This window comes from Triturus cristatus, chromosome 12 (genome assembly GCF_964204655.1).
Source record: "Triturus cristatus chromosome 12, aTriCri1.1, whole genome shotgun sequence".
Classification (NCBI taxonomy): Eukaryota; Metazoa; Chordata; class Amphibia; order Caudata; family Salamandridae; genus Triturus; species Triturus cristatus.
The window spans coordinates 582,875,048-582,901,932 of record NC_140595.1 but is presented as its reverse complement, the minus strand read 5'-3'; the positions used below and the strand labels follow the sequence as shown (position 1 = coordinate 582,901,932).

General features: G+C 46.4%; 1 protein-coding gene across 4 annotated transcripts in view; it reads left to right on the top strand.

The window, feature by feature from the left end:
- Positions 1-26,885, top strand: part of AP1G1 (adaptor related protein complex 1 subunit gamma 1) — a 691,372-nt gene that overhangs the window by 198,765 nt on the left and 465,722 nt on the right. The gene's annotated exons all lie outside the window — the stretch shown is intronic.

Here is a 26,885-nt window from a genome sequence, read left to right as displayed (position 1 = left end):
GGGGAAACAAAGTAGCACAAAAGGTGCACCCTCAGCGGCACTGGGGCGGCCGGGTGCAGAGTGCTGTTTCAACATCAGGTGCCGTGTTTTCTATGACGAACCTCCGGTTTGCAAAAGCAATGCAGGCAGGGAGACTAAGGACTTCTGGGTGCGACTGCCACTTGGAGAGGTAAGTTGGGAAGATAAGGGTTGGTTAGGCACCGTCGGTTTGGGCACATAAGGCCGTGGGGCGTTGGGTGCAGGGGTACCTTTTGGGGTCGGATCTTCTTACCAGCTCCTGGTTACGGGGACCTGTTGCAGGCGTCGGCTGAAGGCTTGAGGCAGGTCAGAGGTTGCAGCATCTCTGGTCAGGATCGCCGGGGTGACCTCCTCGTGGTGTTTATCCGCTTGGGCTGGGTTCGGCGGGTGCAGAGTGGGCTGGATTCGCGGTCTTCGGCTGCTGCCGGAGGTTGCTGTTGAACAAATCCGGTGTTCACGGGAGAAGCAGTCTTTGGAAGTGAAGGCAGGCAGGTTCCTCCAGGATTTTCGAGGTTGCTGGCTGCAGTACACACCGGGATTTCGCAGGAGCAGGTTCGAGGGTAGACAGGCCTGTAGGGCTGGGGCCAAGTCAGTGGGCGTTTTTCTCTTGTTAGCTGGCTGCGCGGCTGTTCGGTCCTTCTTCTTCTTTTCTTCTTTTCATTGCTGGATCTGAGGAAGCAAGGTTCAGGGTGCCCCCTAAATACTAGATTTAGGGGCGTTACAGGTAGGTAAAGGGCAGGGATCAATGTGTCCATTCCCTGGGGTGGGTACCCCCCCTATCGTGCCACCCTTCAGTGGGAGGTGGGCAGGAGCCTGTCCCTGGTTGGCTAGGTCCCCTCATCCTCAAGATGGCGGGGACTCAGAGTTGTGCTGCACCTCGCCTCCCCCACCTGAGGGGTGGAGTTGGCAGAGGTGGGCACACCTCTTTCCCTCACTTGTTTTTCCCGCCTGTTCTCCCACCCAAAGTGGTGGGTAGAACCAGTAGGGACCAGTTGCTGAAAGCAGCATATGGTCTGGGGAGGCTCACAAAGGCGGCATGCCTTTGAAGCTTCTTCTTCGTGAAACCTGCCCATCCTGGGGGAGGAGGCTTGGTACCTCGTCCCAGGATGTGCAATGCTTCAGGCCCCCGAGAGCAGCAGGCTCTTGACCCCAGGGGTCCAGAAATATGTCTGTTGGTGGCAGCCTAAGCAGCCACTCAATCAGTCAGGTCACTAGAAGTTGGTCGAGTTTCAGGGGGCATCTCTAAGATGCCCTCTGTTGTGCATTTTACACATTAAATTCCACACTGACATTAGTGTGGGTTTAATGTGCTGAGAAATTTGATACCAAACTTCCCAGTCTTCTGTGTACCCATTATGGTGTTGTGGAGTTCGTAATGACAAACTCCCAGCACCATATACTCTTAATGGCAGCACTGCACTTACACTGCCCAGGAATGGACTTGGGCACTAAAGGGGGTACAGGGCGCATGCACCTCTACCCTCACCACTGACATAGGGCACCCAGCTAGAGGGTTGACTGATGTATGCCAGGGCAGTGGTTTGTGGGCATAGTACCCAGGGATGTGTGCCATGTCGACTCTTCACTTTGTTCTGCACCAAGACACGCAGCCTGCAAAGGCAATGTGTGTGTGTCAGGGTACAGAACCTCTAATGGTGGCAAAATAGGTGCTGCACCCCTTTTCTGGTCACAGTGCCCTGGGTACCTGTGGTATCATTTACCAGGGGCTGACATGTTGCCAGAGATGCCAATTGGGTTTAGGCTTCAATGCAGTTTCAGGGAAGGAACATAGGCCCTGGGTACCTGATTAGCAAGAGCCCAGGGCACCCTCAAGTCAAAGAACATCAGCAATTCAGCAAAAAGGTGGGGGCATACCATGCAAGAAAGGGGGCACTTTCTCACATATACCGAACCATAATCTCTCTTTAACATTGTTTTGCTTTTCAGTGAATGTTTGGTCTTGATTCCATTGAAGCATATGCGCTTGGGCAACCTGCAGCGAATGCCCCCACTGGACAGTGCTTTCGGGCAGTGCGGTGGGCATTTAAAAATGTTTTTTTTAAAGGAGGTCTTCAGTCAGGTCCTGTGCCCAACCCCTGAATGCGGTCACCCAACTCACTACACACACACACACCTTAAGCGGTGTGCAGCGAGGCTTTGGCCTGTGACAATCCACCCCTCTTCCTCCCGGCGTGCTCGCTCGATCTGGCCTTTGGCCCCCAGCCTGCACCTAACTCTCCATGCACGGCTATCAACCATGCACTCCTTTTTTCTAACCCTGAACTATTGAGCTCAGACACTTCTGAGGCTTTTAAAAAACAAACAAAAAAAAAAACTCAAATCCTTTTCCATACCTTAGAAATTGAACAAAACTAGACACATTTGGTTTTTGAGTGCTTTTATGATAAACTTTTTTAATAGCTTCATAATTAGGGCTCCCCGTCTTTATGGTATTTATTTGTTGGCCATTTTCATCTGTATTTATCCATATGTATTTTTGGGCCATTTTATCTGCATTTATACATATTAATTTTGTGTTTTGCGTATAAATGAAGTTGTGAAACTGTACATTTCCACATCTATTTAACTGATAGTCGCACACTCTTTATTTTGATGTCTGTCGTGTTTTAGCTATTTAAGCTGCCAAATATCACATAACAATATATCTACTGGTAAATACTAGCATTACACCATAAATGTATGTTGACATATGCCGTTATTTAACCCCTTCCATGCTGCGCAAATTCCGCCGCTGTGCTGACGGAATCTTGCGCGGGCGTGGTCATGACGGAACGGTTCCGTCATGAGCACAGCTCAACCGTGGCTCATGACGGAACCGTTCCGTCATGAGCACCGAAGGGGTTAAAGAAATTTCATCCTGTTTTTTAATTTCCCATTCTGTCCCATCTGCTCAGCTGCTTGCCTATAATTCATGAAAGACAGCATGGAGAGTCACTTAAAAGAAGCACAATATTCTGTATTTATCCACTTAAAAAAAATAAATGCAGACAGAAAACGCATTGCTCTGTCTGTATTTATCTGTAAAAGTCGGTAAAAGCGGGAAACAGGGAGCCTTATTCTGTTGACTCGAAGATTCCTCGGGAGCGGAACGATGCAAAAAGGGGTCCACCTCTCGACAGCCCCAACCCTGACTGCTATTAAAGCACAGGAGAGTGGGATGGTCAAGCGGGGGAAGGAAAGGATGGGAACAGCTGGGAGGGAGATCTGAAAGTGAAAGACACTAAACACATTAGCCTATTCTTTAATATGCTTGTTCAACTCACTCTAGAGGAAGAATGCGTACCTGCAAACAAACTTAAACAACGTTTTCTCCAGGTGTACTCATCCTGGATCCCACTCAAGCAATACCCTGTTCTGAATGATCTAGAGAGTTCTAGAAACAAAAGGAAGGCGACATGAAAACACTTCCTCACACTCTGTGGCCCAGCAACCCGCAACACTCTATTTGTGCTCCTTATCATACACACCACAAGGGTTGACTTGCTTCACTTCACAGGGGATGAGCAGACTGCCGCCTCATGGCCCCCTGTTAATAAACAATGGTCCGGAGTTAAAATGCTTCTTTCAACTCCGTGGCATTTATTTCACTGTCAACCGTTGGTTAATGTTTTCAGGGTGAATATATACAAGTTCCACTAAACACCTAAATCACCCAGGAACGTGTGCACAGGGAATGCGAAATAATAACACACATGAACATAGAGTAGTCAGGAGACCAAGATAATCACTCAGCAAGGAATAGCAAGATATGGTCTCTCTCGCCTCACAAGAAAAGTCTAGGCAGGAGTACGAAGTCTTTGTAAGAACTATATCGAGAGCAGCGGCTCTCAATGATCCAGGTGGTGCATGTACACCCTTACCCTACACGGGCGAACTGCAGACGTCGGGGATCTCGGCTGCAACGGGAGAATAATCAGCAACGAGTGAAACGCCGAACGGCGTTTTCAAGGTTTACCTCTTCCGGTTTCTTCCCATGTGATCGGACTTGGTGGCGGAAGTGCAGGGATCATGGGAATTGTAGTCCTAACTCCCGTTTGGCTCTCGTTCCGTCTCCACCATCCGGCTAACCACCCCATCAGCGCTCTCGTCTTAGCGTCTGGTGAGCTATTCAGGGCATGACGTGAGTCAGGCGAGGCACGGAGAGGAAGGAGTGTGACATATTCATAATACATCCCTTTCTGTGAATTGACTGTCCTGCAGCAGGAAGAAGGCTTACTCTGATCCACACAACCTGTCATATTTGTGGGCTTTCTGGACTCATATCATTCAGACACATGTAAAAACTGCCAGTCCTTTTTTTGGGGGCGTGTGTGGGGGCTTGAAAGACTGAAAAGATCAGTCTCTATGAGCAGCATGAGGAAAGAAGGCTAGACTCCACCTCAAAGTTGTCAAAAGAGAAACACATGGGCTTCCTTGGTCTGCTCCACTTACTCTCTTTGAGAACTTCCCCCACAGGGAGATCCCAGGAAAGATCTTAATGGCATGAACAGTGCTGTTCATACTAGTTCCGTGGTATTGAGTATCGAGAACCGGAACAGTGGTGACCTGCTGACATTTGGTTTACTAGCTAAACAAAGCTAGACATTTAGGAGATCTAGGTTATCGCCGTTAAGACATCTTGACGTCAAAGGACAATACTACAGAGACTAACGATATCCCATTTTTTTACCTCCGCTGTGTGGCTGAAGAAATTAAAGCCAATACACCTTCCAAGTACATAAGACTAAGTTTTTAAGTACCTACTTGCTAGCGAGGTTAAACCTACAGTAGTGGAGAGATCCATCATATTTGCCAGATTCTTCCCATCATTTATCTTCATCACGTCGCCCTCTGTAGTATTACCCATCTCCACAGCTGGCATTTTTGCTCTTACTGCTCTATCAAAAACTACAGGTCATCTTGCTCTAGCAACCCCTACTAAGACTTACACTTACGCCACAAGAATGCCTCCTGCACGTTGCATACGAGGACATCCACATACTCTTGCAGGCTTTAAGAGTACTCTCTGGCAACAAGATTGACATCAATACCTTTGATGGTTTTCTGGGAAGGTGTGAAGCAAAAGTGTCCACCCCTATGCCCATGCCTCTGACATCAACATTGGCGTGTTTGAGTTGTTTCAAAACAGAACTTCCTCCCGACCCATGGTTCATTTGACCTGATTCTACGAGTGGAAGAAATTTGATTATTATTTGGGGTGGGACACTGCCCACTTTAGTGGATAATCACAACCCCTGTCAAGGTTAACCCTCCAAGTTGCTAAATTACCCTGAGTTCAACCCCCTTAGAGCTATGGCACAGAGCAGACAGGCTTAATGTAGGGCAATGTGTGAAGTATTTATGCAGTACCAAAACAGTAAAAGTAAAAACACAGCACAATATAAATCCCAAACTGAATTAGAACAAGCATTGGTATAGCCAGTAGGTCTCGCTTGTGGGACCTTGTAAGTGTTTAGCCACAGCTATTGGCTTTGTCGAGGTCTTTAAGTTATGTTGTACAGCAGCGTGGCTGCTGTGCAGTATGTTGAAAATTTATAATAAAAAGTGTTTTAATGATTTTTGTTACCTTATATATGACCAAGAAGACTTTGTGTAACTGAACAACCCTATTTAAAACAACAACAAAAAAGAATTGGCATAAAAAATGTCTTCTAGCTTTTTTGTCCTTGCAGTGCTGGTGACTTCCACCTGCCTTTCTAATGCTTTTTTGTTATAGCTTATTTTGTTAAAGGGGGTGGACATAAACAATGGGAGGGTGGAGGTTGGGAAATAGTACCTGAATTAAAACACAAGCAGCAGACAGACAATAGGGGAGAATCAGTAGATGCTGCATTCCAAGGGGCAGACTGAGGTGGTGCTGAGCGACACTGAGGGGATGCTGCGCTAGTACTGAAGAGCTGCTTCTGTGGTGGGGCTGTGCTGGTGCACTGATGCGGAGGTGGTGCTGTGCTAATTCTGATATAGTGCTGTGGGGGTGTTGAGTGATACGGAGGCGATTCTGGCTCTAAGGTGGTGCTGAGTAATGCTGTGGTGCCACTGATTGATGCTGTGATGGTGCTGCGCTGATTCTGAGCTAGTGCTGCTGCCTTGATGTGGAGGCACTGCTGAGTGATGCTGTCCTGGTGCTGCTGAGTGATGCTCAGGTGGTGCTATGGTGGTGCTTTTTAAGTGAAGTGGTGCTGAGTGAAGTTGACTGGTGCTGCGCCAATGCTGAGGTGGTGCTGCTGTGGTGTTGCACTTCTGCACTACATATGTTTTCTAATTTCTCAGGTCAGTCATTAACCTGTGGACTCTACTACTTTAGTTGTCCGCAACTGTATGTTAATCTGTTAATATTTAATTACTAAAGTGTATAGAAATAAAGAAGCAAAATTGAAAATTTTAAATTGTTCTGTAAATGTGAAGGAATTTGAAATTGGAGGCTAAAAAGTTAAGCATGTAACTTTAGATTGATTCATGGGAGCAGTGCAAGTGCATCAAACACAATATAGTATGCACAATGAGTTATAGATTTCTGAAAAGTAGAAACAATTCTGAATTCAGCAAGAGGGCCGTTTGTGTAGATCCCTCAAGGTTTTCCCTATGAAACGAACTGTTGAATTAAAGATATTGAAATTGAGTTAGAAAAAACATAGGTTTTTGACAACACTTTCATTTGTAACGTCTTGTTCCGATGGCTGATTTACAAAAGCAATATACCATTATGTCGACTTGTAGGAAGGTGCCCCTTTTTAGGTCTCGCGCCTAGCGGTGCAGTGCGCAACACAAGACATTTAGTAAGGAAAAAACGGGGTTTGGGTAGCTGACCTAGGAATCGCACACGCTTGTGCATGTGCTTTTTCTTTAGTGCTACCCGATTGGCCTTTGAGTGCGTCTTTTTATAAAAGACTGCACGCAATTGGCCACATGCGGGCGCATTGCTCCACCCATGGCCTATTGTTGTCTATTACGCACTTGGTGCGCGTAATAGACACCAATAGGCCATGTGGTTTCAATTATCGTGCCCAGACACGGGAGCAATAACTGAAACCACATGGCTCGCTGTGGCGCGCGTGCACCACTCGCGAGCTTTTGGTTTTTTTTGGATCCATTTCACTGTGAAGCAACCCGGCCGAGGATAGTGGTGTCAGATCAGGATCCCCGTGTGTCAGCGCGCGCTGCAGCTCTCCCTTCCGGCGCAGAACGGGCTCACGAGGATGGCGAGCTGGCCGGGGTGCCGCCGCCGCTGCAGGAGCCGGCCCGAGGCAGCCTTCAGCGAGGCGCAGAAATGGATCGAGGTGAGTGTCGGGGTGAGCGGGGCCTGACGTGGCAGCCCCCGCGCGGTCAGGTTTGGTGTCCCCTTTGCATGGCAGAGTGAGTCTGGGCACACTGATGGAGAGGAAGCGCCCGATGAAGCCGGCTACATATTGCAATTTGTTGTACGCGAGCCTACCCAAACAAAAATACAAGAGACCAACATGCACCAGTGCATGTCATTTTCGCACTTCAAAAACACAATTTAGTCACTACCCATCTTGTATACGAGCAGTACCTGTTTATACAGGCAGGACAGAATGAATTTCAAACTCTTATGCCTCACCTACTAAAGCCTGGAAGGCTCAGCGGCAATCAAATAAAAAGTTAGCACAGGATACTAGCTACCATAATACCACCCACCCCGATCTACCCAAGCTATCACACTAGATTGAGAGGCTACATGCGCTTATCAGTATCGGGCTCACGTCTACGGAATGATGGTATGTGCGCTGTGGCGGTCTCAGTGGCAGTAGCACACTTTAAATGTATAATAATTTAAAATTCAATTCAAACAATATATTCTTTCAGAACAACCAACACATGTTAAAGTACGGAGGAAAAATAACCACATTTAACTGCAGAACGTGGTGTCAGGCGTGTCAGCCAACGGGTATGTGTATTAAATAAATACAACAAGGGTACCTCCTCTAGGAACCGATTGTTCTAAAACAAACATAACCTTAACTAAACTCAACACTGCTCACAAAGGTCCATCCTACTGCAGCTCCCACGTAACGTTGATAGCTTTCTAGTTACCTCCTTCAGGAAAAACTCAACCCTCGGAGACAATGTAATTACTTAAGGGGTTGAAGAACCGGAATCACAGCTCCACATTCCTGTTGGAATCGTTTTTCTCTACACAATATATCGTCATCCGGCACTGGACCCAAATGGCGTCGAGGGCATGGCCAATTCTACAGCAAGTCTTTCTAATGAATTAGCTCAAACACCAAGAACTCCACTCTGCACACACCTTAAGAAGCCAATTAGAGATCATGATCAAAGCGAATACATAGTGTGACGTATCTCATATTGACCGTCAACATCTAAGGAACAATGACAGAGAGGCAAGGCAAAAGTGTGCTAGTTTTTGTGCTGATATTGCGTGTGCCAGGGAACTCGCTCTAGGTCATCACAGATGCTATTTCGAGTACGGAACATTTCACCTACAAATCGTTATCAGGTTTGCCAGCCTAACTAGTTCAATTGAGGTAAACCAAGAATACAACACCCAGAATGCATTAGGCTGGCACATAAATGCCCAGGAATGGAAATTGTCTGTAATGACCTGGAATCAGGTGGTCACCCTAGAAAGAACCCTTGCTTATGCTTGGGAACCGTCGTGTGGTCTTAAGCACTGCAGGCAGAATGCAGTTTGTACTTTCAGGTACCTAGAAAAACTTTTGTCTGGGTCGTTTTGCGATAATTCAGTACTGTGAACAGTTGGTGCTTGTGCAATCTTACCTCACTTTATGCAAGTGAGGGTACCGTATGGAACTGATTATTTTTCTTCTTTTATGCACCCTAGTTCCCAAGATACAACGCAGAACGCAGACCACAGAATGTATACACAAGCATTTGCAATGCAATAGGTCTCGCATTATTAAAGTTTGAGCTATTGGCATTGCTAAATAATGCAACACCAATAGCTCAAACTTGAATAATGCGAGATCTATTGCATTGCAAATGCTTGTTGTCATGGTCACCCCCACTGTTTGCCACTGGTACTGATATTTTTCAACTGATGTACACTGGGTCCCTGCTAACCAGGCCCCAGTGCTTTTTCCTTAGGGCATTGGTACCAAAGAGTGTCCTTAAGGGCTGCAGCATGTTTTCTGCCACCCTAAGGGACCCCCATACAAATTACATGCAGTCTGTCATTGCAGACTGCGTGTCATGGTGCAAACCATAAGTGAAAGCACGACACTGCACACTCCCTGTAGTCCATGCCAAAGTCACTGCAGATAATATATGTAATGCAAAAAGAACAATTGATGGACAGAATGCAGAACAATGTCATACATTCACCCCAGTACAGAGATCTGGGACTAAATCCATCGTTTTTTGCTCACCATGCCATTCCAGTTTAGACCCAGCCATATGCAAATCAGTCTTGACCCTGTGCCCAATGGGAACAGTCCAGCCCGAACTGCCAGGCCAGGTCCTCCCTGGACTGGAAACAAGCATCCTAGGACTAGTTTCAGGCTTACAGCCCTCAACAGCCAGGATAGCTTGAGTCCAGTGGCATGGATGCTTGTTTTCGGTGCAGGGAAGACATGGCTTGGCAGTTCGGGCTGGACTGTTCCCATGAGGCACGGGGTCAAGACTGATTTGCATATAGCTGTGTCTGAACTGGGGTGGTGAAGTGAGCTAAAGAACGCCGCTGGATTTAACCCAGATCTGTGACTCGGGGTGAGTGTCTGAAAAGTTACAGTGCTCCGTCCATCATCTCCTTGTGTTTGTATTGTTTGCCCTAAGTTGGTAGGGTAAGCCCAGACGTGGGTCCCTTGCTCACTTTGCCACTGGATTCAAGCTAGCCTGGCTGATGAGGGCTGTTGGCCCGAAACCGGTGCCTGGATGCTCGTTTCCGGTCCAGGGAAGACATGGCTTGGCAGTTCAGGGTGGACTGTTCCCATGAGGCACACGGTCAAAACTGATTTGCATATAGCTGTCTGAATTGGGGTGGTGAAGTGAGTTAAAGAACGATGATGGATTCAACCCAGATCTGTGACTCTGGGTGAGTGTCTGAAAAGTTTCAGCGCTCCGTCCATCATCTCCTTGTGTTTTCTTTGGTAATATATGTAAGTCTCCCCTACAACAGGCCTTGTAGCCCTTAGGCAGGCTGCATTATATTACATGTGAGGGCCTTTCTGCATGAGCAGATATGCCCCTGTAGTGTCTAGTCCAGTTACTAGATGGTACAAGTGAACAGGGAAACAATCTTAATTATATGTACTGGGCACTGGTCATTAATAGTTCTCCAGCTACATTATGGCTTTACTGAAACCTATGGTGTTGATCCCCTTGTCTTAATAAATTTGTACTGTTGGCAGTACAAGATTTATTATTACGTGCACCCAGAGGTCACCTTAGAGGTGGCCACTGAAAAACCTACCACTATCTAGTGTGCTGGCTGACTGGTATCTACCATTCTTAACCCAGGGAGACCTTCCAGAATCAACCCCCCCCCTTTGTGTTCCGATGAACTTGTCCCTTAGTCCCCACTTGCAGCATTTTTTTTGTTACAAGTTTTCTGCATAGACTTCTGTAGGAAAGTGCCCTTTTTTGGCATGGTTTTTTGAGAAAATTGAGTTGTGAGAGAGGAGTGGTAGATTTGCCATGTGACTAGGAGAGGCTCAGTGCGAGAATATATAGCACAAAAGCAATGCGAACACGCCAAACAGGTGACATAGGGGGTCATCCTAGAAGCCCAGGCCTCAACAAAAAAGGCTGAGCCAGCGGATGCAAAGCACAGTCTCACCAGGTCACTGCCAAGATGGGACATGCCAACAGCTATCGCCTTGTCTCTTTGGGGGGGGGGGGGGGGGGGGGGAAGCGTATATCAGTGGGATCCATCCTTTCTGGTGCTGCCCCTGTGAAGGAAAAGGAAGACAAATTAAGCCAACCAAGCTCCTAGGAAGTTCCACCTTTACAAGCCAGCTGCTCAGGGAACGAACAAGTGGACTTTATTTTTAATGAACGAGTTACAGAAAATACATTTGACAAAAACCTGTTGAGAACTTATTCAGCCTTGTGGTGTTTGTCGACAAACCACCCATGAAAACCCAAAAGACAGCAGTGTGCTGGAGCAGCGTGCTCAAATTCAATCGGTGTAGGACTGGCTTGCTTTGCAGTCCAACACTGGAAAGAATTTTGTTTTTTGTTTTCTTCAGAAATATTGTTATTCACTGTTTTCAATTTCAATTAAGATATCAAGAACCAGACATCGTAGGTATTCTTTGTTCTTCTTGTGACAACAAAGTTATTTTTGTTTTTTTTAAACAAAAATCTTTGACGCGCTTGGGATACATCATAAATATTTTCATTTAAAGTATTCCGTATAGTATTTTAGTTCAAACATCGCACAATACAAAAAAAGAAAATGACAAGTAAAACCAATTGTTCCTGAGCCCCCTCATTTTCCCTAAAGTGCAAATATGTGCCTATAATCAGGGCTGCCTTAAACCCCAAATAAAATGTTAACCTTCCCAAAAGTGCAAGAGCGGTTAGGTATGTATAATCTGTTCTTTAATTAAATCCATTCACTTTCAGTAATCACTTTATATATCCTTATAAAGTGACATGTATACAAAACCTTAAACTAACTCAGTTAATACTACTAAAGTGACAGTGCAGTAAAAGTGCTTCTTGCCCTGACATCAACCAAGATCTAAAAGTGCCTGTGCCTGGTATTGCTGGAGTACAAGGATGACCCTGCCTTCCTATAGAATTGCTCCTGTTGCAGAATTTTCTCATTTTTCTCTAGAACACTGTTTGGTTACATTGAGTGTGATACAAATATTCGTTCATGCTAACCTTCTGCATCTTGCTGCGCCATTCCCCCGTCATAGTGTAAACTGATGATTTCCAATGATGTGTGATAATGGATCGATCCACCATTGCAGGGATGCAAATAAATTGTGCGTTCCTTTTCCCAAAGTTTTGCGGAATGCCCAAGCCTAGCATGGCAATAGAAGTTGAGGGCTTAACCGTTTACATTACTTTTCATCGAGATCAGCCCAAAGACCTGTACATAGTATTCAGTGACTGCCCTGCTTGACCAAAATATATGCTCCCAGTCTCGTAACTCGATGCATCTAGGGCATTTTTTTTGTTAATTGTTCTGAACATTATCTTAAGCCTGGCTAAGATATAATTAAGCATCCAGCCATTAAAGAACGCCATTCTGTGGAATTTAGTCCTTCTCAGCAGTGAAAACCCATAATCGTAGTATCTTAGCCAAGTGTCCTTATAAAGCTCAATCCCTGTGCTTTGCTGCTATTTCATACTTGTGTCCTCAGTTATTTGAGTTATCCTGGCGAAGTTCTCTGTATCAATACCTTAAAGAATCATTTGCTTTATCAACCTTGAACAATTTTTGGGCTAACCCAGATATATTTCTGCTATGTAAAGACTAAGAACCGAGGCAATTTGCCTATAGGAAAAGCCTATAGAAAGCACCATACTGGGGATTCCCCTTACTTAACTTAACCTTCGATTTAATTCTATTTGCATCTAAAAAAAAATCCCAACTCTATTTATATTAATATTCTTCCATATCTTAATGACAGCAGCTAAAAGACAAGTGGATAAATGCATACATATTTCCAGGGGTTTCTCAGTATAGATAACTCGGTATTTCGTATTTCTGGTAAAAATTTCGTCTATCAGCCCAGATGAGCTGCAGGTCTTGCATCTCACTTGTTTGGGTATTTTAGGTAACATATTTAAGATAATAAAATTCTCAAATGGGGAAATTTGCATTGTAAATCTACGGCTCTGTAATGCAGAAGACGCTAAATAATGAGAACTAAAATATGGAAATGCTAGCCTGGCCTCTGATTTCAGCAATTGTAAAATCTTTAGGCTAGCTTTAGGAGATTTATATCTCCATATAAATTACGTCCGGCACCCTCCAGTTTAGTAAATAAGTCTGCATCTAATGTACAAGAGAAATTATGAAGGGGGAAAAAAAGGTAGCTGGGGGAGGAGATGACTTTGTGGCAGATTTCTTTATGCGTTGTAACTCTTTATTAGCAGCCCCTTTAACAAAGCCGTGATGGACTTATCTTGCCCTTATATTTTTTTAAAAGGAGCATTAATAAAAAATTTTTAAAAAGGAAACGTTTCTTTTGATCCTTCATTGCATCAACCCAGAACGCTTCTCAACACAGACTATAAGATTTTTACAAAAGAGTTATCTAAACAAATTAGTGCAGTTATGATTCATTTTATCCATCTCAACCAAAATGGTTTTATGAGGGGGGGGGGGGGGGGGGGGAGTCTGAGAGTGCATAGATATTATCTGTCTAATTTATCAATCTTGTTACAACCCATAATATTCTTGCGTCCATTGTGTTGCTAGACGCAGAGAAATCGTTTAACCTGGTGAGCTGGGACTTTATGTTTAAGGTATTTCGAAGATTCAACTTTTCAACACTGCTCACAAGGCCTATTGTTAGACTATATGAAAACACATCGGCCCAAATCATAATAAATAATCAATGTGCGAGTACTATATTCCCAAGCAGAGTCTCTGTCCTAAGCTGTGCACTATAACCCATATTATTTGCCTTATTTATTGAGCCGCAACCCAATATATCTGCTCTATTAGGGGAATATGTCCACTTCTGGCCGGCACAGCTAAAATAATTTTATATGCAGGTGATGTAGCTCTGTATTTATTTCCTGATAGAGAAAATATCGAGATTGCCCTAGAAGTGATTGGGAGATGTACTAAGCAAGGAGGATATAAAATCGATGAAACTAAAACAGAATTTATTTCAACACTAAACCAGGAGTCTTAGCCCTAAAATAAGGCTTCTTATAATCTACATCCTTTCAGATATTTAGGGGTATTTCACTCTTATTTTTTGACAGCTATTGCTTGAACTTTTCCCCATTACAATCCAAAATTCATTCTCTTCTCGTAGTTTGGTAATCCCCCCCGTGTAGTTGCGTGTAGCAATTTGTTTCCAGAGTTAAAACTGGTATGTAACAAGAACAAACGTCTAAACCACCCATCCTATACGTCGTAGGAGCATGCAGGTGCTCAGTAATACTGAAAATGCAATTGAGAGCCAGGAGCAGTTTCCAGAGTGGCAAACAGCAGAGCTTGAGCAGTACAGCTTCGTGAAGTGGAGTGAACAGTAGCCATATTAGTTTGCCACAATCCAGTGTATAATATAGGGGCAACATTTTCTTTAGGGAAATGCAAGACGTACAAGAGCTATGTCTACAGCTTGTTGCAGTCACTGAAATCCTCTAGGAGAAGCATGTCACCTTATGGAACACCTGTGGAGGGAACAGCCCTTAAGACTGCAGTCCCTCTGTCAGGTGTAATGCCATGAATGAACGTTACCATAGGAGAGCTAATGTAACCTGTGTAGCTGTGTTATTAGGTGCTTTGAAGACAGAAATCCTAAAGCACACTAATTATGTGGAAGCAAAAGCAGAGTGCGAATCTATTGTGGGGCATGAGTTCGGCATAATGTACCCGCAGCTTTATAGTCCATCAACAAAAAATCTTATTTTGGATAATATATATATTCACTGAAGAAACCAAAGGTTACAGGGATGTTCTAGTTTGGTTTAGATTTCAATCATACAAAACCATAGAAATTCAGCAGTTATAGTTACCTGAGCTTACTATAATTAAACGCCCCGCAATGCCCTGTTTATGACCTCACATATTACATCAGTCTTGACATGGTCAGTGAAGTCACTGATGACATCATCCAGTGAGTGTTTTTCGTAAATATTTGAGACTTAAAGGTATATACTAAGCTAAATTCCTATTCTTTCTGTACTACTAATGGCTGTGTGAGTGGCTGTATGTGTGTGTATGCGAGTGGCTGTATGTGTGTGTATACGAGTTGCTGTATGTGTGTGTATACGAGTTGCTGTATGTGTAAGTGAGTGGCTGTATGTATGTGTGTGTGGCTGCATGTATGTGTGTGTGTATGCGAGTGGCTGTATGTGTAAGTGAGTGGCTGTATGGGTATGTGTGTGTGTGTGAGTGGCTGTATGGGTATATGTATGGCTGTATGGGGGTGTGAGTGGTCATCTGAGTGCTTCTAGTAATGAGTGATTGTATGATTAAGTGGGTGTGTGAGTAGCTATATGGGTGATTGTATGGCTGTGTAAGTTGTATGGGTAAGTGGTTGTGTGAGTAGCTGTATGAGTGGCTATATGAAGGAGTGGGTATGTGAGTGATTGCATGGATCACCACGGAGATTGTTTTTAAAAAAAAAAAATTTAAACATTTTTATTGGCATTTTTGGTTTGCTTCTAAACACAAAATAAAACAACCTAACGAACAGGTCAGCACTGATCAACACACCCACCTTGCCCGCCCTCCACCCCCCCTCTCTCTCATTACACAAGGAGTCTGTTCCATACGTATTCTGCGGGTGGCACCATCGTCGTCCGTATACACCACCGCCCGTGCCCCAGGGCTGTACACACCGTCCGTGAACCGTGCCGGTCCCCTCCACTCCGCCACCCCTCTAGAGACCCCCCTCCAGGCCATGATATTTCCGCCACCGGGACCACACCCTGCTGAATTTTTTGGGGCAGCCCCGTGCTTTGTACGTGACCCTTTCAGCCGCCATGTATACGTCAAGACCCCTCCTCCATTCCTCCAGTCGGGGTGGCGAGGGCGCCCCCCAGTATTTAGCCACATCCCGCTTTGCCACCACCAGGGCCAGCACCAGGAAAGTCAGCAGCGGGCGGGTGAGGTCCACATCATGTGTCATACCCAGTAACACTAACTTGGGGTCCTCCTGCAGTGGCACCTCCAGCACCTTACTCAGTTCCCCTAGGATCCCCCGCCAGTACCCCTGGATCTGCGGGCAAAGCCAAAGTACGTGATAGAAGTTCCCTCCTTCCCTTCTGCACCGCAGACATGACGTGTCCCCTATCCGTCCCATTTTGTACAGTCGGAGTCTATCAAAGTATGTCCTATGCAGAATATTGAATTGAATCAGCCGCAGCCTGGACTTAATCGCCACCTCTCGCGGATGCATGAGAACTGTATCCCAATCCACTTCGTCCATCTCACCCACGTCTGCCTCCCATGTTGCCCGAAGCGCCCCCACAGTATCGGGCATATTGTTCATGAGGGTCCGATATGTGAGGGACACTGCCCTTTCCACCATGTGTTCCTGCAGCAGTCTCCCCTCCAGTGGTGCGTATTCGGGGAGAGAGACAGTCTGTAACCCCTCTGCCTGCCAGGCATGTTTCAGCTGCGCGTACTTATAGTACTGCGTGGGGAGCAGTCCAAATTCCTTGCGGAGCACCGAAAAGGACTTCAGTTCCCCCCTCACTAGCACGTCTACCAGTGTCGACACCCCGATGGTATCCCAGTGCGTGAACCCCCTCAACTTGTTCAATTCTGGTAGCCACGTGCAGCGCCATAGGGGCGTCTGTCTACTTAGTTTCCTGTCCCAGCCAATCTCCCGGGTCGCCCTTTTCCATATCGCCAAGGTGATTTTAGTGGCCGTCAGTAACCGTCCCGTACCCTTGCCACCATATAAGTAATAATTATACGAGTGGGCGCTCATGACATACCTCTCCAGAGCATACGTTGGGTGCATTGCTGGGGCATGGAGCCAGTCATTAATGTACACCAGGTGTTCGCCCAGTAGTAGGCCTCAATGTTGGGAAGCGAGATCCCCCCACTATATTGGTGCTGCTGCAGGGTCTTTAGCGCCACCCTGGGTTGTTTACCTAACCACAGAAAGCTACGTATTTCCGAGTCAATCTTTTGAAAGACCCGCCTAAGAACCGGATAGTATTCATTCTGGAATGCGTACAGGAACCTGGGCAGCGTTATCATTTTAAACATGGCTGCACGCCCCAGTATTGTAAGCGGCAGCCGACGCCATCTGTGTGCGTCCTCCACGAAATTGGTCAGAACCCTCCCAACATTCCTGCCATAGGAGACAGTCCGGTCCAGTGTTATAAACACTCCAAGATATTGAAACCCCTCCGTCGTTGTCTGGAGCCTGTCTGGGAGACACGGCCAGTCCTCCCGCCCCTCCGGGGCATATAACACCGACTTATGCCAGTTCACCCTATATCCCGAGTGGGCACCATACCGTTCTAGCTCTGAAAAAATTATCGGGATCGTCGTGTCGGGGTGGGTAACATAAAGAAGGACATCATCTGCATAGAGGGATATTTTTTCCTCCATTTCGTCTAGCGGACCCTTCCGAAAACCCCTAATCCCCGGATGTTGTCTGACCCGCGCCGCCAATACCTCTATCGTCAACGTGAAGAGCAGGGGGGACAGCGGGCATCCCTGCCGCGTACCCCTGCAGATAGGGAATTCCCCCGACGTGACCCCATTTACCCTCACCCGTGCCCTCGGGTCCGTATACAGTAATCGCACCCACGGGCGGAAGACGGGTCCGAAGCCCATGCGCCCCAGAACTCCCTCCATGAAGGGCCAATGCACCGCATCGAACGCCTTTTCCGCGTCTAAGGAGAGAAACCAGTGGGGGTCCCGTCGGTCACTCACCGCCTGCAGCCAATTGTGCGATCTCCGCAGATTCAGTCTCGTCGCCCTGCTGGGGAGGAAGCCCGTCTGATCCAGATGAACCAAATCTGGGAGCACCCTCCTCAGCCGGAGGGCCAGCACCGTCGCCAGTAATTTCACCTCGGTGTTAAGCAGTGAGATTGGGCGATATGACGTGCACTCCTCCGGCGGCTTCCCCTCCTTGAAAATCGGGACGATCGTGGCCAATCTGAGATCCGGGGGGAGGCGCCCCTCTCCTTGTGCCCCCTCAAATAATGCCAACAGATCGCGAGCCAAAAGATCCGCCGTTTTTTTAAAGAATTCCGCCGGGAACCCGTTCGGGCCCGGCGCTTTCCCCACCCGCAGCTTGGCCAGCGCCTTTTTAACCTCGTCCAACGTAAGGGGGGCCTCCAGCTCTTTGATGTCCCCATCCGCGAGCGTCGATAGGTCTAGATCCGCCATGTACTGTAGCGCGTCGTCTTGCGAGCCTAGTTCCCGAGCAGCATAGAATGTCCGAAAGTGCCCCGCAACACCACGGAGATTGTTAAACAATCAGTCATGGAGAATCAATTAATGCTATCATGTTATGCTATCCAGCCTTACCTAGTCTGTGTCCCTGGGCCCTATGAGAGGATGCTTTTAACACGATTCCGCTTGGGGATCGTACATAGATTGGTGAGTTTCCCCATCATTATTGATTGGTCGAAAACATTAGTTGCCTGCCCATGTGACGCTATATCACAACAATCCACACTACATGTTACCCTATTTTGTCATTTTTATTTGCACCCAAGAAAAAGATTTAAGTTTAAAAAAAAGATGGGGCTGAGACAATGTCGTACAGCGTTTTTAGCTATGCAAGGTTTAGATGACAAACTGACAATTTTAGCCGTTGTCACTTTTTTGAAAAAAGTTATGGTCTATAGAAAATGTTTATGAAAATATCTGATGTACGATTATTTTCAATTATCATGAAAACATTTCTCTGTAAAAATGTGTTTTTAGAATGAATGTCTATTATAGTGCTTTTATGATTTAGAAACTAAATCGAATAAAGCTATTTTTGATTTGATTGATTTGCATGGATGAGTGAGTGGGAGTGTGACAACTTGGATGGATATGGAAATGGTTCTGTGGGTCTGAGTGTATGAGAGACTGGGGGTGTGAATGGGTGTGTGAGTGGTCAGGGACTGTCATGAGTGATGTAATTTGTGAGGTCATAAGCAGTGCATTGTGGGGGCAAATGTTATAGTTAGTGCTGGTAACTATAATTGCTGAATTTCTATGGTTTTGTACAATTGAAATCAGAGCCTAACTATAACGTCCCTGTAACCTTTGTTTTTTTCAGTGAATTTTCAAGGTTTTTTTAAATTTTGTTTCCTAACTATAACGTCCCGGTAACCTTTAGTATTTTTCATGAATTTCGAAGGTTTTTAAAATATTTTTATTTCCGAACTGTAACCTATAAGAGTGTGTGTGAGTGGCAGTATAGTTCGGTGAGCGGATGTGTGAGTGGCTGTATGGGTGTGTGAGTGGGTGCATGGGTGTCTGAGTTGGTCTGTGAGTAGGTGACTGAGGGGGTCTGTGAGTGGCTGTATCTGAATGGGGCTATGAGTGCAGGAGAGAGTCAGCAGGTTTGGGAGTAGGTCTGAGTGGGTGTGTCAGTAGCTTTGTGAGTGACTGGGCTACAATGGAACCACATCTGCCCCTTTATCCAACAAGAGTCCACAGTTTCACACAAAATATCAAGTGGAGTGCTTTCTTCTGGTTAATTAGTAACTGCTACCTCGTTGGGTAAATGTCAAGTGCGTATTGTACACTACAGCTGCGTAATGGAACACAAGGAAATGTCTTCAATGACAATGAAATCCTGTGATAAAATTAATCTTCCTATAGAGAAACCAACGAGACTACAAAGAGGTAAATCTCCACCAAACACTGGTACTTCCTCTTAGCTACAGGAAGTAAGTGATTCTTTGTTTGGTGGAGATATCTTCATATTCCTCAGCATAAAAATCGCAATCTCCAAAATCGGTGGGAATTGCTGAGGGACCTTTTAGAAAGCTTTCCATCCTTTTTAAAAGGCAGGAAGACCTTTGCCTACTGCTAAGATGGGTGGGGATGCCTGCCCAATTATTAGAAGGGGGAGGCGGGGCTGCGCGACCCCCTCCCCAGGCTGAACACCATGCCCTGGGGCCTGGCCACAATACAATGGGGGAAGGGGGGTCCACGCAGCCCCCCTCTGTCCATGCCAATTGTGGCCCTGAGGACCCCATACCATTGGGCCTGGCCTTTAAATTCTGGGTGCACTGGAGCTAACCCAGGGCACCTAGTGAGCACCGTTGGGTACCGTTGAGGGAGCCTAAAAGTCCAAACGGTCCCCGTCTGCTCCCCGCCTTCAGCGAGAGCCGGCCTTGCTCTCACACACAGGGAGCTGCTCTCTGTGTGTGTGGGAACAATTGTTTAATCTGTTTTCCTGCCCTCTTGATAGCAGGCAGGTACACAGCTTACTGGGAACTGAGTTAGTGTTTGCTCAGACTTGGTGGGAGCAGTCACAGCTCCTGCCAACTAAGAGCAAACCGCTATTTCCCGGGGGTGAGCATCCCAGGACATAGCAGGAACCGGCCATTGTGGGTGGTGGTGGTCCCGAGCGCCATTAATGGCTCCAGGAGGACCCACCCTTCTCTGTGCATGAGGCGGCCCCAGGGCGATGGCGGTCCCCAGGGCAGTATATGGCCCAGGAGAGAGTCCTTGCGGCCCTTCCTCCCTGTATTATTTATTGTTTAGGCCCTTCATAGATGGTGGCCCCTTGGTTTGTGGGGTCCATCTGGCCTCCAGTAAATTGTTTTTATTGCCCTTGGGAGCTGGGGGTCCCCGGGACTTATAGAAGCCAGGGTAAGGGTACCCGTGTGACCCCCTCCATTATTAAACGCAAAGCTCCGGGAGATGGTTGTCAGGGGCTTCTAGGAAGCTTAGGAGGGGACCGCACGCCCCCCTCTTCATTATTAAAAACAAAGCCCCAGGGAGGTGGTGGTTCCTGGGAGTCAGAGCCCTATGAGGGGAAGGGGGGTCCCCAGTGTGTCTCTCCCCCCCCCCCCCCCCCCTTTTTTTAATGCCCGCATGCCCCCGGGATCTGGCCCATCCTGTGGCTATAATGTAAACCAGTGCATGAGACCGCACTTGTTTCTTTTTTTTTTTTAATTAAATGGTGCCCCAGATTCGCAGCAGGGACCCCAGGACCAGAGCTGGTAGGGGATTTGAGGGTAGGTTGGTGTCGGGGGTAATCCTAACCTGACGCCTTTTTTGTTTTTTAAGTTTTGGGGGGGCTCTGCTGAAGCCTTGTCCCAAGATGGCTGCCAACACTTCCTTGTTGAAGTGTTGGCAGCCAGTCGGATATCAGCACAAGATCGAAAGGTTTCGCGAACCTTTCGTGTCCCTAGATATACAAATTTGAATTACTTTTAATTTTTTCAACAACTACTGAACAGATTCACACCAAATAACCAAAAGCGTGACCTACGGAACATAATCTACCTTACTGGCAAATTTGGTGTAAATCCATCCAGCAGTTTGGTTATCTTAAGTAGTGTTCAAAACTCCTATTGGAATTAATATGGATAACACACTTAATTTTACCCCTGTTTTTCTCGGCCCCCTCTTGATGGACCACCCCGAAACTGTCCATGCAGAACTAGAATCACTGGCACACATTTTTGGGGACAATTCGTGAAGATTTGTCAAAAGCTGCCAAAGATATAGACAAGTCAAAAACTGCGTTTCCTACGTTCTGGCTACTGCCAGTAGGAAATATATATATTTATATACACATAACCAGTCATAAAAACAGCTATTATGAATACAGTGGCAGTCATAAAAACAGCTATTATGAATACAGTGGCAATACTACCACACACTACATAACCATACTTAATTCAGTTGGCCATCTTAATGCTTTTAAAACGTATATTGCATACAGAAAAAATACCTGCTAATGACAAAAATCAAAGGTTTAATGATATCTGATTTACAGAGACGCAGCGCCCAGGCCCAGGACCGGCCAATCAGAGCAGGGCGGCAAGTGGAAGCAGCGCAAGAGGCACGAGTGCTACCCGGCCACGCCCCCTTACACCGGGCACTTGAAATTGACCTCACGCCTCCCGCTTTGCGGGAAACGCAGCGCCCAGGCACAGGACCAGCCAATCGGAGCAGGGCGTCGGGTGGAAGCAGCGCAAGAGGCACGAGCGCTACCTGGCCACGCCCCCTTACACCGGGCACATGAAATTGACCTCGCGCCTCCCGCTTCGTGGGAGACGCAGCGCCCAGGCCCAGGACCAGCCAATCAGAGCAGGGCGGCGGGTGGAAGCAGCACGAGAGGCACGAGCGCTACCCGGCCACGCCCCCTTACACCGGGCACTTGAAATTGACCTCGCGCTTCGCGGGAGACGCAGCGCCCAGGCCCAGGACCAGCCAATCCGAGCAGGGCGGCGGGTGGAAGCAGCGCGAGAGGCACGAGCGCTACCCGACCACGCCCCCTCACTCCGGATATTGCCAGTTGCTTTCTCCGGCCCGCGTGGTGCGCGCGGGCGGCGCCGGGCAAAGGGCGGGCCGTCTACGGCCGAAAGAGGCCGGGCCGGGCCACCCTCCCAAAGCGCAAACAAGTTACTTTGGAGGCGGAAGGGAAGAAAGCTAAGGTTGCCAGAAAATCAGACCGCATAATTTCCTATCTGTCAACTGCAGTTGGGGTCTTATCTAAAGAAATTGCTAACGCAGAGCAGGAACTTGGGTTGGTACCTCCCTCTTTGCCCTGCGAACCTACTGACTGTGTGGCAGTGCCTAGCATACCCCTGGAGCCTGTGGTGGTTGTGTCTAATCCACCCATCGTGAGCGATTTTGCTAACGCTACCCAGGTTGTTGCTGTTCAACTGGGGCAACATGTCCAGGGTAATGTAGGGCCTGAAAGGCTCTGTAAGAAGAACGCTAAACGGTCCAAACCCCCTAAAGCTCCGCAGACTATTGAGGGCCCAACAGGGAACCTTTCGGTGGAACTACTGGAAGACATAATTACCTCACGATTGGAACCGCTACTTGTGGGCATTGCAAAAGATATTGTTGAGACGTTGAACGTTTGTGTTGCTAACCTGCTTAACAAATGGACCAAAATTGTGGCCTCCATTAAAGAGTTTAGCTCACAACAAATGGGGGTTAGTCAGGCTATGCATAGCCCACAAAGGCCAGAGGGGGGCATGGGAGTGCCTTTGGGGCCAACGAACCAGCCATGTCCTCGTGTGAACTGTAGTACCCCAGGCAGGGTGAAGAGCATGGGTCCAGCCCCTTCCATTGTCCAGCCGCTATTAGGCAGGCACACCTCTGGTAACACGCCACGCATGGCTAGCCATGATGTGGTCCAGCCCTTGGGTCGAAGTGTGAGGCAGGCAAGGGGCTGTCCGGTTACCCTTAACCTTCCCCCGGAACCGGCCCCATTGGTGGCTGTATTTGTAGGGGTCCCACCGCTCCGTGTGGGAGTGTTGGAATCTACTCATGATCTGTTGAGGGTGACTAGATCTTGGTGCACAGCCTTCAGCTGTGCGGGACTGGACATCTCCTCCAATATCATCATGGCGAGAAGGGTGGGGTGGGTTGGGCGGCGCCCGAAGCGGCTTGTGGGTGATTGTGTAATAGTCAACTTTAACAGCCCTGACATAGTAGATACACTGTTTTGGGATGGGTCAGAGGTAGTGTTAAAGGGAATTAGACCAGTCCCCCTAGAGTTTTTCTACCCACCCCCAATAAAAATGTCATGCGGCACACACAGTCATTCCAATGAATCTCGTGCTGTTAAAAACACTCTCCCCCCCCACCCCCTAGGCCACAACCTTCTCACAGACATCCAACCATAGTGGGGTGTCAAAGTTCTGGGGAGATGCCAAGGTTTGAAGACTGGCAGTTACCTACTAATGTTTCTTTGCCCCATCCCACTAATCTGATTTTGAACAATTACTATTCCCCATTGTCTAATCTGGAGGCAAATGATTGACTGACCGTGTCGGATCAGCCACCCGTACCCTGTTACGTAACCCCTGCTGCAGGGGTTAGTTGTAAATTAATTAGTTGGAATGTTGCTGGGATTAGATCCAAGAGAGCGGATCCAATTTGGCTTGATTTTTTTAGGTAAATACGATATTATTGCCATGCAGGAATCATGGGACCCCTCAAGCAACTTTTGTTTGGATGGCTATTCTAGCTTTGATGTACCGGCAGTCATGGGTGGGGCGGGACGAGCGAAAGGGGGTTTAATATTTCTTTCTGCACTACAATTGAAGGGCACATTTATTCGTCTGGTTTCTGATTCGAATAACTTTCTTTGTGTTGAATGGGCCTTCTAATGATTAATTTTTATAACTCTAGGGACTGTGTTGACTTTAATCAACATGTGGCCGCTTTGCAATGTTTCATTTTAGAGTACAGTCAAAAACAATCAAAAACAAAACACTGGTTTCGAGATCGTCCTTATGGGCGATTTTAATGTTCATCCGTGCGATGTTGAGTAACTCAAGCGCGGCGTCTCCGGGGCTCCCTCTTCCTAGTTTCCAACTTCTTCTGACAAATGCGCATGCGCGGACACCCGCGCATGCGCATTTCTCGCAAGAAGTTTGAAACCAGGAAGAGGGAGCCCCGGAGACGCCGCGCTTCAGGTAAGTGTCTTTACTTTTATTTATTATAAATTCAGGGTATGTTTTAAAAGGAGGGCGGGCGAGAGGCGGGTGGCGCGTAGTGGGGCTACGCGGAGCGCGTAGTGTGCGTAGATTTGGGCACACTACGTGCTGCTTCACGTAGCCCCACTACGCCCACCCTTAGTTATGTTGCTCAGGACCTGATTCAAGTGGTAGAAAATAGATTTTTGAGACACTTGCTCTCAGTTCCCCAATCTACCCCCATTTTTTCTATTCACTCGGAGGTTGGCCTGGGTTATGTTACGGATAAACTGAAGATGGCCCCATTATTGTGTTGGGCGAAAACCTGGTTAAATCAGGAAATTACTCTCAACCATATGATTCTTAATGATATTCTAGCTATGGACAATGTTAAAAGAATACCCTGGCTGGAGTACGTTAGAGCGGCGTTCTCCCGTCTTGGGCGTCCTGAGCTTTTCTCATCCCCATTACATATTGTTAAGGCAGGTGTAGTATGGATTAAGCAGTCTTTTATAGACTGGGCAAAATTGGATCGCGAAGAAAGGGAACTTACAAAACCACGTGTTAGAGCGCATTTTATGCTTCTCTTATCTCCCTCGCTGGAACCCTACTTACGCATTGTTTCTCACACCATAGATTTTTACTACTGAGATTTAGATTTAACCTGATTCATTACTCACTTGGTTTTTATCCGTCCTGGGGCAAACCTGAATGTAGCAGGCCGTGCCAATGTGAAAATTTCTCATTCCAAGACACACTGCATTTGATCATGTTTTGTGAGTTTTATTCTGCTAGCCGGAAAAAATATTTGCTCCCAATTCTGAAGGAAGCCGGCTTTTTACAAGTTAGACCTGCTCTGTTATTTCTTCAGCAGTTGAGCAGTACCCGCACTGTTTTTAGTGTGGCAAATTTCTTGGTGGCAGCCGTTCGTTGCAAACTAAAAATCCATCCCAGCTTGTGTAATCCTGACTGACCTTTTAGTGATTGTTAAAAGGTATGGTATTTTTAACTTTGTGGATATGTTGTAAATATTGTCGGTATGCATCCTGTTCTTTGATTGTTTTTATCTATTGTATGAAATTTGTACTTTTATGATTTTAATTTAATCGAATAAAGTGTTTTGATTGACTGACTGACTGACTGACTGACTTACATATTCTCATAGCAACCCGGTAGAAGTTTTATGAGCAGGCATTTTGCTAATTGTGGTTTCACATAGTCCACATATTGCTCAGGTATAGGAGGACCCCTAGAAGATAGATCAAACTCGTCTCATTTGCAAATATTTCAAGTTCAAACCAGTTTTTACAGTTTTAAGGGACTGCAGTGTGCAATCTTTAATAAGTTAAGAGAGATGACCGTAGATGATCATGTACGCTCCAGAGACATTTAATGTTCGTATTTCCTCTACTACTTAGTACCTCGCCAAAAACGTTTGTAAATGTCAGATCCATAGTCCCACCTAGTATATAATGGTCTAATCCGCACTGTGGTTTCAAAACTTTTTGACTCAATTCAAAATGTAACAGGATAGTAAGAGTACTTTGTAACACCCTCAACACTTTTTTCAGTAATAAAGTTTGAGGTCACGAAGGATGTAATATTAGCAACCCCATATCTTTTGGATCCAGTAGGGCTTTGCCCTGTACTCTAGTATTTGATAGATGTACTGGCAGGCACTACATCTTTGGTGGTCTTTTCCCTCCCTCAGGCAGAAGACATGCTAGAATTATTGGAACATTTTGCTTTTTGGACTTGAAAGTGATGTTGCTTGAGGGGCTTCCCCAGACAGCTGGAAGATCTGAAGAAACCCCAGCTGATTAAAGATCTGACTAGCATTTTACTCAAAGAATAGGCACTGCCAAAGAGCCACGAACTGACCACAGCTTATTTGGCCTTTAAAAAAAAAAAAGCATGACAATAGACAAGTTATTTTGAGGCTGATAGAGCTGTAGGGTTACATTCCTTGCTGTTTACTGGTTGGACTCCAGTATCCCGACAGGGCTGAATAGCTTATAGCTAGGGTGCTAATTTAGATCACTGGTGTCTCTGTCTCTCCCTTCTTTCCCATTCGACTGAACTGTAAAATACTGCATCAATGTAATAAGAGAACTGAAACGGTCTGAAGCTTCTGGAGACAGCTCAATCACATGACTTTTGGATAACATTGGGTATAGTTATATTCTAGAAAATCTAGTGTTTAGTTTGTAAATCAAAAAAGTTTTTTGAATTCCAAACAAACACTTTCTTGTTTTTAATTTGTATCCTATTTTAATTGTTGTTGCTACTTGTAAAAGTCTGACTTTCTTTGACGCTGAAGCACAGAGTCTGAGTTTCTGGTCATTGCTGTGTGTGAAATATTTATACATACCTTCTGCTCAATTTAAGCCTTTCATTAATCCTGGATAGTCAAGTGCCTGAAGAAAGTCATTTAGTTATCTAACTGAAGTGCAGAAGTATTGGTACCCCGGGGCACTCTGTGGTAAATAACAGTACTCACAGAGGTACGGACTAGTGGCTTCTGAATGACCACGGCCCCCAAAGAAATTCAAGTGGAACGCAGGATATTATAAATAAAGAATGCATGCAAATAATCTTTTCAGTCTTGAGAGCTCAGT